Source organism: Schistocerca americana, chromosome X, assembly GCF_021461395.2.
Source record: "Schistocerca americana isolate TAMUIC-IGC-003095 chromosome X, iqSchAmer2.1, whole genome shotgun sequence".
NCBI lineage: Eukaryota > Metazoa > Arthropoda > Insecta > Orthoptera > Acrididae > Schistocerca > Schistocerca americana.
Genome location: NC_060130.1, coordinates 872,487,192 through 872,499,619, shown reverse-complemented (window position 1 = coordinate 872,499,619; position 12,428 = coordinate 872,487,192).

Below are 12,428 nucleotides of genomic sequence, written 5' to 3'. Positions count from 1 at the left end.
ACTCAAAAACAAGTTCAGAGATGTTCAATATGGCCCCCTCCAGACACTCGAGCGATATCAACCCGATACTCCAACTCGTTCCACACTCTCTGTAGCATATCAGGCGTAACAGTTTGGATAGCTGCTGTTATTTCTCGTTTCAAATCATCAATGGTGGCTGGGAGAGGTGGCCGAAACACCATATCCTTAACATACCCCCATAAGAAAAAATCGCAGGGGGTAAGATCAGGGCTTCTTGGAGGCCAGTGATGAAGTGCTCTGTCACGGGCTGCCTGGCGGCCGATCCATCGCCTTGGGTAGTTGACGTTCAGGTTACGGACAGATAAGTGCCAATGTGGTGGCGCTCCATCCTGCTGAAATATGAATTGTTGTGCTTCTTGTTCGAGCTGAGGGAACAGCCAATTCTCTAACATCTCCAGATACTGTAGTCCAGTTACAGTAGCACCTTCGAAGAAAAAGGGACCAAAAAGTTTATTGGCTGAAATGGTACAGAAAACGTTCACCTTAGGCGAGTCACGTTCATACTGAGTTGTTTCCCGTGGATTCTCAGTGCCCCATGTACAGACATTGTGACGGTTGACTTTCCCGTTAGTGTGGAAAGTTGCTTCCTCACTAAACACAATCTTTGAAACGAAAGATTCATCTGTTTCCATTTGAGCAAGGATAAAATCACAGAAATCGATTCTTTTAATCTTATCAGCTGCAGACAGTGCTTGAACCAATTTCAGACGATAAGGTTTCATAACTAACCTTTTTCGTAAGACTCTCCATACAGTTGATTGTGGAATTTGCAGCTCTCTGCTAGCTCTGCGAGTCGATTTTCCTGGGCTGCGAACAAATGCTTGCTGGATGCGTGCTACATTTTCATCACTCGTTCTCGGCCGTCCAGAACTTTTCCCTTTGCACAAACACCTATTCTCTGTAAACTGTTTATACCAACGTCTAATACACCACCTATCAGGAGGTTTAACACCATACTTCGTTCGAAATGCACGCTGAACAACTGTCGTCGATTCACTTCTGCCGTACTCAATAACACAAAAAGCTTTCTGTTGAGCGGTCGCCATCTTAGCATCAACTGACGCTGACGCCTAGTCAACAGCGCCTCAAGCGAACAAATGTACAACTAAATGAAACTTTATAGCTCCCTTAATTCGCCGACAGATAGTGCTTAGCTCTGCCTTTTGTCGTTGCAGAGTTTTAAATTCCTAAAGTTGTGGTATTCTTTTTGAATCACCCTGTATAAAAAACGATAGCTGTATTTTTACAGCTTACAGTACTGCTCAGCACTACAAATAAAAACCTATCGACTTATCTCCGGAAGCCTATACTTATTTATAATGAGTCATTCTGTCCTATGATAGCCGTGTGTCTGTTGACACTACAATAGGTTCTCAATGTTGTTACCATTCAGTCATACACATTCTCTAGCGCTCTTTCTAGTAGAATCACGAACTCGTGCGAACACATCTGGCTACCCTCACATCTGATCACATACCTGGAACACATGCACGTGTAAGGCGTACATGTTGTTGATGGGTGTGGAGCACTCCAATTCCTTTAACTGTGCCTATAGCCAGAAATCTAAGGATCATAAATCTATTGATTTAATGTCAGATGATAGGGCAGAGCATGCTGCTGGACCTCCTCTAACAATGCATTGTTCATTAACCATTTGAGTTAGGTACTGTCGAACGAGAGGCAGAAAATAGAGCGGTACCCCGTTTGCATGAAGCACAACCGGCGGCTTTCTACAAGTGAAAAGTTCTCCTCTAGCCCAGGTAATTTGCCGCGCTGAGATTTGTGACAAACAGTACCTGTTAATCCTTCCGGTAAAGTTTATGCTATACTGAGTCGGTCACCCACAATTCCTGCTAACACATTGACACTACATCGAACCTCATGCCTCGCTTCCATCGGCCCTCGAAGATTTTTGGCTGCACACACTTGGTACTTTATTATCCCACTCTCCGTAAATCCTGCCTCTTCTGAAAAGAAAAAACAAATGCTGAATTCATCGCTCCGTCTTAGAATCCATTGGCAAGGTAGTTTTTTCATCTGAGGGCTTGCAAATGCTGTTAAGTGAAAAGTGTGAAAGTCAGGAACCTACTGTCCGTGCAGAAATGACCGGGAGAAGTGTGTTTGCAGCTGCACACAAATTCTTCCCATGTCATGTGTGCGAACTGCGTCACCTCGATTGCAATCCCTCGTCATTTTTGTGAATGAACCCGTGTCTGGAATTATCTACTCAGCCTTTTTTCAGATCGGCGTACAGGAGACGTACCTCCTGATTAACGCAGTTGGTTAACCTGTAGCAGAATACCGCACACTTCGTTTCCCACGTGGAATAATAAGCGACAGTGTCAATGTTCGATTGGTTCGCACGCCACAGAATTGCAAATCTTGTTTTGATGCCTGCACAACCTCAGAGCGATACGTACGAAATGCTTGATGTAAGAGACTTTTGCAGTTTATGTCCGACAATAGCATTATATTCAGAGTATTAAGTACAGAGACCAACACAGGGAATGAAAAATGAGCAATGAGCATTGAACCTCCATAGGAGTACCTCCTACTCAAGTGACAGACTGTCAATCCTAAGGGCCCGGGTTCGATTCCCGGCTGGGTCGGAGATTTTTCTCCGCTCAGGGACTAGGTGTTGTGTTGTCCTAATCATCATCATTTCAAAAAAATGGTTCAAATGGCTCTGAGCACTATGGGACTCAACTGCTGTGGTCATAAGTCCCCTAGAACTTAGAACTACTTAAACCTAACTAACCTAAGGACAGCACACAACACCCAGCCATCACGAGGCAGAGAAAATCCCTGACCCCGCCGGGAATCGAACCCGGGAACCCGGGCGTGGGAAGCGAGAACGCTACCGCACGACCACGAGATGCTGGCTCATCATCATTTCATCCCCATCGACGCGCAGGTCGCCGAAGTGGCGTCAAATCGAAAGACCTGCACCAGGCGAACGGTCTACCCGACGGGAGGCCCTAGCCACACGACATTTCCAACTGACTGATAACCGTTCTAGACAAAAGTAAAATGACTGATATCTCAAAAAATATTTTTAGAAAAAATCGATAAAATATTTTGTGAAATGATTTGTCAGAAAATAAGCAATAAAACAGATTAAAGAAACTTTCATGAGCCTTTGAATTACGCTCGAAATCATCTACACTAAATCAGGTATATCAAATGTTTCTCTATTGTATGTTTTTGACTGTTAATCATCACACCAAAGTAACATTTTATGAGGAAAATAGCTAGGCCCTGAAGAGCCCAACTTTGTGACTTTTCATTTACATAGCTAGCAGCAGCTGTTCCTGAAATCTTTCCGTTTTCCCTCAAATCGATAATTATGTTTTCATTTATTAACCTGATTACTTTCACGCAATTAATTTATTAGACTTCATATTGGTCAATTTGATACCATTTTTGTCCATTTACCACTATTCGTACGGCTATGAAAATTCGGACTAAAACCCGTTGTGTAATTTTTAGGGAGTCTTGATTTCGCTCCGCTCAAAGATTTGGCCAATAATTACGAGGGGACAACAAAAAGTAATTTACACGTGTTGTCCCACGCTAACAGCACTGCACAACAAGAGTGACGTATTTTCGGTAGAGGGTACATGTTCCCCGTTTCTTGCAGATACAGTTCGGCTGTTATACGGGTAATACGTGCATCACGGTAGAAGTGAAATGGCACAGTAACCGAAAACTTATTCCAAAGCTGAAGTGCGGGGCACAGTACAAGTCTTGTGGCCAAAACGCCTAAATTACACAAAGATCGATTGTGAAATTCTGGCCATATGTGGACCAAATGCCATTTCGCGTCCAGCCGTGGAGAAATGGTGCCAACAATTTGAACAAAGCCGCACAGAAGTGGGTGATGCTAAAAAAAAAAAAATCAAATGGCTCTGAGCTCTATGGGACTTAACATCTGAGGTCGTCAGTCCCCTAGAACTTAGAACTAATTAAACCTAACTAACCTAAGGACATCACACACATCCATGCCTGAGGCAGGATTCGAACCTGCGACCGTAGCGGTCGCGCGGTGCCAGACAGTAGCGCCTAGAACCGCTCGCCACACCGCCCGGCGTGGATGATGCTGATGGGGAAGTAAGACCATGGACTTTCTACCACAGATGGCGATTTTCACGCAGTCGAGGGTGTGATTCGCTGGAATCGCTAATTTACCGACGATGAGGACATTCACACAGCGGCCCTTTGTCGGATCGTAACAGACGAGTCGATTTCTGACATCGAGGAATGGACCGATCGGTAGACAGTTCCGACCGTTGTTTACGGGGGCTTAGCGACTGCGCTGAAAAATAGTGTCACTTTGATGTGTAGTGCAACATTGAATAAAAATTGCTTAGTCTGCCATACTAATGTGTAACTTACCATTTGAAGTTCCCTTGTGTTTGTGCACAGACATAACTTTATAGCCCCCTTTCTTTTAGTTTGGGGCAGCACTTTCCCCTGCAAGAATGTGGGACACTTCTTTAAACGCCTGTACAGATGAGATGTTCTTAACCATCTGCAGATATTGCTAAAATAGGTTCTTGGTAGCTGTAACGGCGGAGCATCTTATCTGGCGCCCTAGCGACTGGCCTCTTTCTGTGGAAAGCTTCGAATGCTTTGGCGGTTTCGTTAGGAATCCGCATTCAGTGAGGTGCGGTGCGGTGCGCGCTGTCGTCCATCTGGGCAGGCGAGCCGAATTCTTGTGCTGTTGTGGGGCGAGCCCGGCACATTAGCCGCCGCCGCGGCGGGTCTCTTTGATCGCTTCGCCGCGCCACTAACACCCTTCCTGCCTCACGTGTCGCAAGAGAATTACGTGTTAAAAACGGCGGTCACACAGCAGCGGTTTCTGACATTCCGTTCCTACTTCCGACGAAGATTATTAGCGAGCCTATTGTTAAGACGCGCGGTCTCCACTCACTCACTGACATGTCATGCAACAGTCAATAGCCATCAGTCTGATCACATTTTGCAACGGCCTTACGTACTTCATATAAAAGAAAGGCGACGCATTATCTTAACGCATTATCTTACAGTGATCTTCGTAACATGACCCTACGACTTACATTAGCAGACAGGTTAAGGAAAGGCAAATGTAAGTTTCTAGCATCTGTAGACGTAGAGAAAGCTTTCGGCAATGTTGACTGGAATACTCTCTTTCACATTCTGAAGGTAGCAGGGGTAAAATACAAGGAGCGAAAGGCTATTTACAATTTGTACGGAAACCAATTGGCAGTTATAAGGGTCGAGGGGCACGAAAGGGAAGTAGTGACTGAGATGGGAGTGAGACAGAGTTGTAGCTTGTCCCTGATGTTATTGAATCTGTACATTGAGCAAGCAGTAAAGGAAACAAAAAAAATGGAGTAGTAATGAAAATCCATGGGGAAGAAAAAAAACTGTGATGTTTGCCGACGACATTATAATTCTGTCAGAGACGCGAAGGACCTGGAAGAGCAGTTGAACGGAATGGACAGCGTCTTGAAAGGATGATATAAGATGAACATCAACAAACGCAAAACAAGAGTAATGGTATGTAGTCGGATGAAGTCAGGTGATGCTGAGGGAATTAGATTAGGAAATGAGACACTTAAAGTAGTAGATGAGTTTTGCTATCTGGAAAGCAAAATAACTGATGATGGTCGAAGTAGAGGATACATTTTATATCCTCTACTTTGTTTGTTAACAGCGAATATAGACTTAAGTTTTAGGAAATATTTTCTGAAGATATTTGTCAGGAGTGCAGCCATGTATGGAAGTGAAACATGGACTGTAATGTGATGCATTAAGTTGTTCTGAAAGCGGTGCTGATATTCAAGACAATAAAAGCGCGTTAAAAGCTGTGAGCTATCTGGGGAAGTTAACTTTGCATTACTGAGCAACTGTTTCATCAGGTATCCAGTCTAGTTTACCAAATACCCAACCAGACTAACATTAATTATAATCTTTTAGTAGTCATCTTACGATAACCGGTGATATATATATAACAATTTAAATAAAAAGAAATAAATCAGTTTATATTTGGTTATTTATTTTAACATTGATCATTGTTCCGTTAAAATTTCAGCATATTAAACCTGATTCATAACTAAACTGGTGCCTTATTTAGGATTGTGAAAATGTGAGTTTTTAATCTTACGGAACACATCAAATATGGAGCCAAGATTGGGAGACTGCATACAACACTGCATTCATAAAATAACACACGAAGAACGTTGAAACATATGCAAGAGGAAATTAACCACAACCAACCGATTCAATTTTCACCCAAAGAAGTTACGTTTGTAGTGGAATCCTGTCCGTCATAAAATTACCACACACTGGTATACTAAATTCATACTAACTCTCCGTGAAATCTTCCCGAAAAGAATAGATGAGGGCTACTTTGATGATTACACTACATGCTTCACGTGGTCAATTTGGTTTACACAAAGAGTGTAACTCCACAATAATTTTGATAATTCAAATAAATTACATCGAAACACAAATTAGAAAAGAAAAACCTCGAACTGGTTACTATCGTCTTACTATTAACCTGATGGGTCAAAAAACAATTGTATAAGCACGTGGTACTGGTCTCACAAAGTACACCCCACGTGGGTTGAACATAAGGAAAAGTTGCTATATTGAAAAATATTGTCAAGATGAGACGTTATAATCAAACGCACATTCGCATTTAAGATTGATGATCTTAGAGTTACGGATCATCCACACGTGGTTCCACTTTACTCACAAAGTAGTGACAAAGCAATTACTGGAAGATATTCTGAACCTCACACTCAAATTACACAGCGTTGCAATTTAAGATACATTAGATATTTTAGATCTAAACCTGAAATAAAGGTGATTAAATTTTCAGTTAGGCTGAACTTAAGAAATCCATTGTCCTACGGACTTAGCAGAGACGCGCTTAGCCGGAGATCCGGAGATCTTACCACTTCAGACGCTCGCCGCGGAGCGACTGCCCTACCAAGGGTGCTTCCAGATACAAAACGGAAGTGGCCAGAGAGGCAGCTTCCTATACCAACATGACAAGGGACGGACAGGACCATACGAAGAATAGAAACCTCTTTGCTTTTATAAAGCGTAGCTACCCGTTCCGACGTTAGTCCTATTGTTCTCTAGCAGACAGGCTTGTCTGCTACCATCAAGCATGCAACTAGAAATACACTTGCTCATTCATCCTTTCACACAGAAGGGAAGGGGTATACCAGTATCTTATCATACACAGTATATAAAAGAAAGCGGATGTAGGTTCCGTATGAGACTGTGTGACATGCATACATATAAACTGTGTTTTTAAATGTAGTATTGTGACAGATCGTTCTTGATTATGTGTAAAAGTAACACGTTCCACTGCTCAGTCTCCTCCCAGATAGTCAGAAACAGCACAGTAAATTTAGAAGTGGAATGTATGCCGTAAATGACAACATTTTTAAGAAATTAACATGAAAGAAATCCAACAGAGACCTTTCAGGACGATAAACAGTTTAGACAAGAAGAGAGTAGAAGCTTTTGAAATGTGGCGCTACAGAAGAACGCTGAACATTAGATGGATATTTCATGTAACTAGTGAGGAGCTACTAGATAGAATTAGGGAGAAAAAAATATGTGGAAAAACGCGACTAAACGAAAGGGTCGGTTGATAGGTCATATTCTGAGACGTCAAGAGATCACTAATTTAGTATTGGAGGGAAGTGCGGCGGGTAAAAGTTGTAGAGGGGGACCAAGAGAAGAATACAGTAAGCAGATTCAGAAGGATGTAGGTTGCAGTAGTTATGTGGAGGTGAAGAGAGTTGCCCAGCGTAGAGTAGCATGGTGATCTGTTTCAAACCACTCTTTGGACTGAAGACCACAACCACAACAACAAAAACAACAACAACAAGATAACACCATTTTTAAGGCAGTGAAAATTCTCATGAAACTGGGGAATACGAAAGTGACTCCCCTAAGGTGAATGTTTGGTGCGCTGTGACGCCACTAGAGGAATAGAGCGCTGCTTCTTTGATACAACTACAGCGCATGCAGACGTGTAATTAATGATGTTGCAAGAGTATGACATTGATGAAATCCCGCTACAAATCCAACGCGTACGTATCTTCCAATAAGGTGGCGCGCCATCGTACTGTGTGCTCACTGGTCGTGCATATCTTAACCAAAAATTTCCTGGTAGTTGGATCGGTCGTGGTAGACCTTTGGGCTGGTTTCCACAGCCACCGGACTTGACACATTGTGTCGTTAGTAGGGAATGGTCAAGGGCCGTGTGTGCAACAGGAGCACCAAAAAGATCAATAACTGAATAATCTAATAAGAGAAATGATACTACCCATTCCTCGAGCAATGCGTGTTCGGACTTTACATGCCTTTGTTAATGCGTTACAAATGGCGGCGGAAAAGTCGTCACCACTAAGTAAGTGATAAATGACGGGAAATTTCATTTAAATTCTTTAAATGCACACTTTTTGACGAGGAACATACCAACTATCTGTGTGGTATCATATTTGAATCACCATACACATCAATACTCAAATTTGACAGGAACGTAATGAGGGAATTAAATAACAATGTTAATAAGACTGACAAATCTCAGATACCGTATATTCACATGTATGGGATAATAATAATTTCAGGTGTAGGAGTATGAAAGCGGAATTTGGCTGCAATAATTACACGTCTGTTGTTCGAAACTGACAAACAATATTTTGTTCAAAATAATCTCCAATGTTATTTATACATTTTTCCCACCTCTCCGGCAGCCTATGAACGCACTAAAAGAAACAGTTCTTCTTTTGAAGCGAACCAGTCAGCGAGCCATCTTCGTACATTTTCATACGAATTGAAGCGCTGTCCAGCCAGTCATGCAAATAGATGATCGGAATTAGCAAAGTCTGGAGAATAAGCCGTATGCCCTGGTATTTCCCAACTGAACGCCTCGATCGTTCCCTCACAAGTTTTGCTGTGTGTCATGGGGCAATACGACTTTGTGCTGTTTTTTCCTATATTACTGTCGTTTTTCACGTAATGCTCCATTTAAATCGATCATTTGCTGCCGGTAGCGATCAGTATTAACGGTTTCACCAGGATTTAACAGTTCATAATACACTGCACCGTTCTGATCGCACCAAACACAGAGCATTTTTTCTTTTCAAAGCTATTTGGTCTTGCAGTGGATGTCGATGGTTTGCCTGAATTCACCCGTGATTTACGACGCCCAGGATTCTCAAAATATATCCAGTTTTCATCACCTGTCACTATTCGATGCAGAAACGACTTTCTTTTGTATCTTGAGAGCAGCGTTTCACAAGTGGTATTTCGATTTGCTTGCTGTCTTTCATTCAGTTCATGCGGAACCTATTTTCCCACTTTCTGCACCTTTCCCATAGCTTTCAACCGAAGAGAAACTGTTTTCTGTGTCACATTCAATGGTTCCAAGTGTTCTTGTTGAGTTTGAGTATCATCTTCATCGAGTAAGGCATGAAATTAGTCGTCTTCGAACTTTTTCGGTGGTTTCCCGCACTCGTCGTTTCTCATGTCAAAATCACCACTTTTGAATATTTTTGACTACTCGAAACACTGTGTTTTCGCGAGAGAATGTTCGCCAAAAGCTTCGACAAGCATTCAGTGCGATTCTGCAGCAGTTTTCTTCAAATGACAACAGAAAACCAATGCTGTCCCCAAATCGTAGTTCGTAGGCACAAAACTCGACATGTTTACGGGTTTGAAACAGATACAGATGTATGAAACTTGGGTTACCGTGCGATGACATTCGTCGTCAGCCGTTACTGGAAGCACGTGGCGTTGCAGATGCGGTCTCACGGGCCCTACACTGACGGCTAGGATCGTCAATACGGAAATTAAGGTTTCATACTTCTACACCAGGCAATAATAATGATAACTATTCCTGCACACGTATGAAGCAAACGCTGTATCTGACGTCGCCCGGCAGTCAATGCCGGAGACGCAGTATACTATCACCATATATGCTCTGGCCCATTCCTCAGACATTAGCAGGTAGCTTACCGGTTTTCGACGAGTTTATGTAACTGATGAGGAACTCCAACGTCGATTTTCCCCGAGAGCACATACCCTATAAATGCAGCCATGGCTTATGAAAAAAAATCCAGCTTCAACTTCACTATAAAAAAAGATTTCTGAGTCAGCTTCACCATCATGCGCAGACTGAAACAGTCAGCTGCATTGCTGGCGTCAAGCGACGGCATTTGAATTGGTTGGTCGGTACACTAGCGTTACTTCATAACTTGTAAGTTTGATCTTGTGCACAGTTCTGTGAGCGGATGCTGGTCTCTCACGACTGTGCAGTACCACATGTCGCGACGAGTTGCTCTGACTTCTTTCCAGGGCTGATCTCCACTCGTCCGAGAAAGGGTCGGCGCGTACACAGTAATCGAACCTGACCATCGATATTGATTCCCGCTCAACGCCGGACGACACTTGTATCGTGTGTGACATAACCTATACTATGAATGTCGTATTTAACCTAACTCACTAAGGATACCTGGATAGATGTGAGAGAGGGCCTAACCCCGCCAGATAAAATGAATGCATAAATAATTAAATACACCGCTCGATCAGAAGTATTCGGACATCGCTCTGTAGTGCTGGATTGAACAATAGATGTCACGAGATGCGGACCAGACAGTATAAAAGAAGGCGGCGAGTATTGTGTTGTCAGCATAGAAACATTAACAGCAGAACGAACCGGTCAGGAGTAGGGTTGCAGTAAGTCCCGGAATACCTGGATTGTCCCGGATGTGAGTGGTGTAAATAATGTCCCGTCCGGCTGAATAGAAACCCTGAATTTTTAAAAAATGGTCCCTTCACATAGATATCAAAGAAATACGACCTCTTCAGACTTCGATTAACTTAAACGGCGGAGACGCAGAAATTATGGATTGCATTTTATCTTATCAATGAAACAAGTATACTACCGAATTATCGTCTCTTTCTGCGTACTTCCGGTTTCACCGCTTCATTTTCAACTGGAATACTGGAAATAATCCTGTTCGGCATGTTTTAAGAAGAAAAATCTGCTTGATTTTCATTCAGTAAGGCCCCGTCACTCTTACATCTTCACTACGTGTAGAAGAAAATTATTCCCAACAATGTTCAGTGATTCCAGGATTGTAAGAAGGCAATACCTGAAGCTGTGGTAAATAATGTAATTTGCCTCCGATAAAAACAGACCTGGAAATAAACCTTCCCAACCACGGTTTTTTTAGTTTCAGTACAGATGCTAGTAATCATAGATCTCATATGATATGTACTGCGATTATTCATTTGTTTGACAAAGTTGACGGTATTCAGTCAAAACTGTTACATCTCGTCGAGTGTAAGTGTGAACATTCTTAACCAATTTCTTAATTTATTCGTAATGTTATAGAACACAACAGTATCAATGAGAAAACAAGTGCATTGGGGATCTCGTTAGAAAAGTCAAAACAGTGTTTTTACAAAACTGAAGTCTGCATTAGGTAGAGCAATTGTAGGATTGGGTTTCCAGCCCGTATTTTACTTAAATCTCCACAAACTGGTGCTAACTGTCTTTCTGTATTTGTCCAAAGACTGCGCAAGTTATGTACGTGATATTAATTTTACACTCTGCCAGAATTAATTATTTGATATTCATCCAGAAATGCAGATGCTTTGAATTAGCGCTGTTGGTAAAGTATACGTACGGTCATGCAATATAAATTACAACAGTTGATTTTTAACTGAAGTACGGATTTGAAAACAAAAGGAGTTTCAAGTCGCTAGTTTCACTTGTTGGCAGTGCTACAGGGAATTAATAGAGTGTTTCGTATCGGAAATCAAGGCAAAAGGAAAACACAAGTAGCAAGAGAATATATATTCACCACTTCTGACAGTATTAGATTTCATATCAAATATATTACTTCTGCCGCGAGCGGTATCTAGTTGTGAAACCGTCTGCAACATACTGTTACGAGGCAATACCGCACGTGTCTGCGAATTCGATTCTCGGTTCGTAGAAAGCTTTCAGCTGAAGTGACAGGCGCTTGCGTAACCTACTTCCTGTTTGGGTTTTTCTGACCACTGTCACAGACAGGGGTTAAAACTAAAAAAAATAGTTCTATTCACTCTACTCCATGAAAAAGAAAAGCTGTTGGAAAAATTTACGAGATATGAGATCGCAAATGTCAACGCGAACAGCAACTCCGTTGCTGTGACATAAGCAGTGACATTTTAGACACGTTTGTTCTAAGGTTCATCTCATTTTCCTGAAGATCAAACCACAAAGCTTGTAATTCATCACGTAATCTGACGACGGAAATTTGTATACCAATGTAGGCCGGTACATTTCTAGTTTCGTTACGTCAAGTTGCATAAGAAATGAAAGAACGAAATTTAGATTTTTGTGT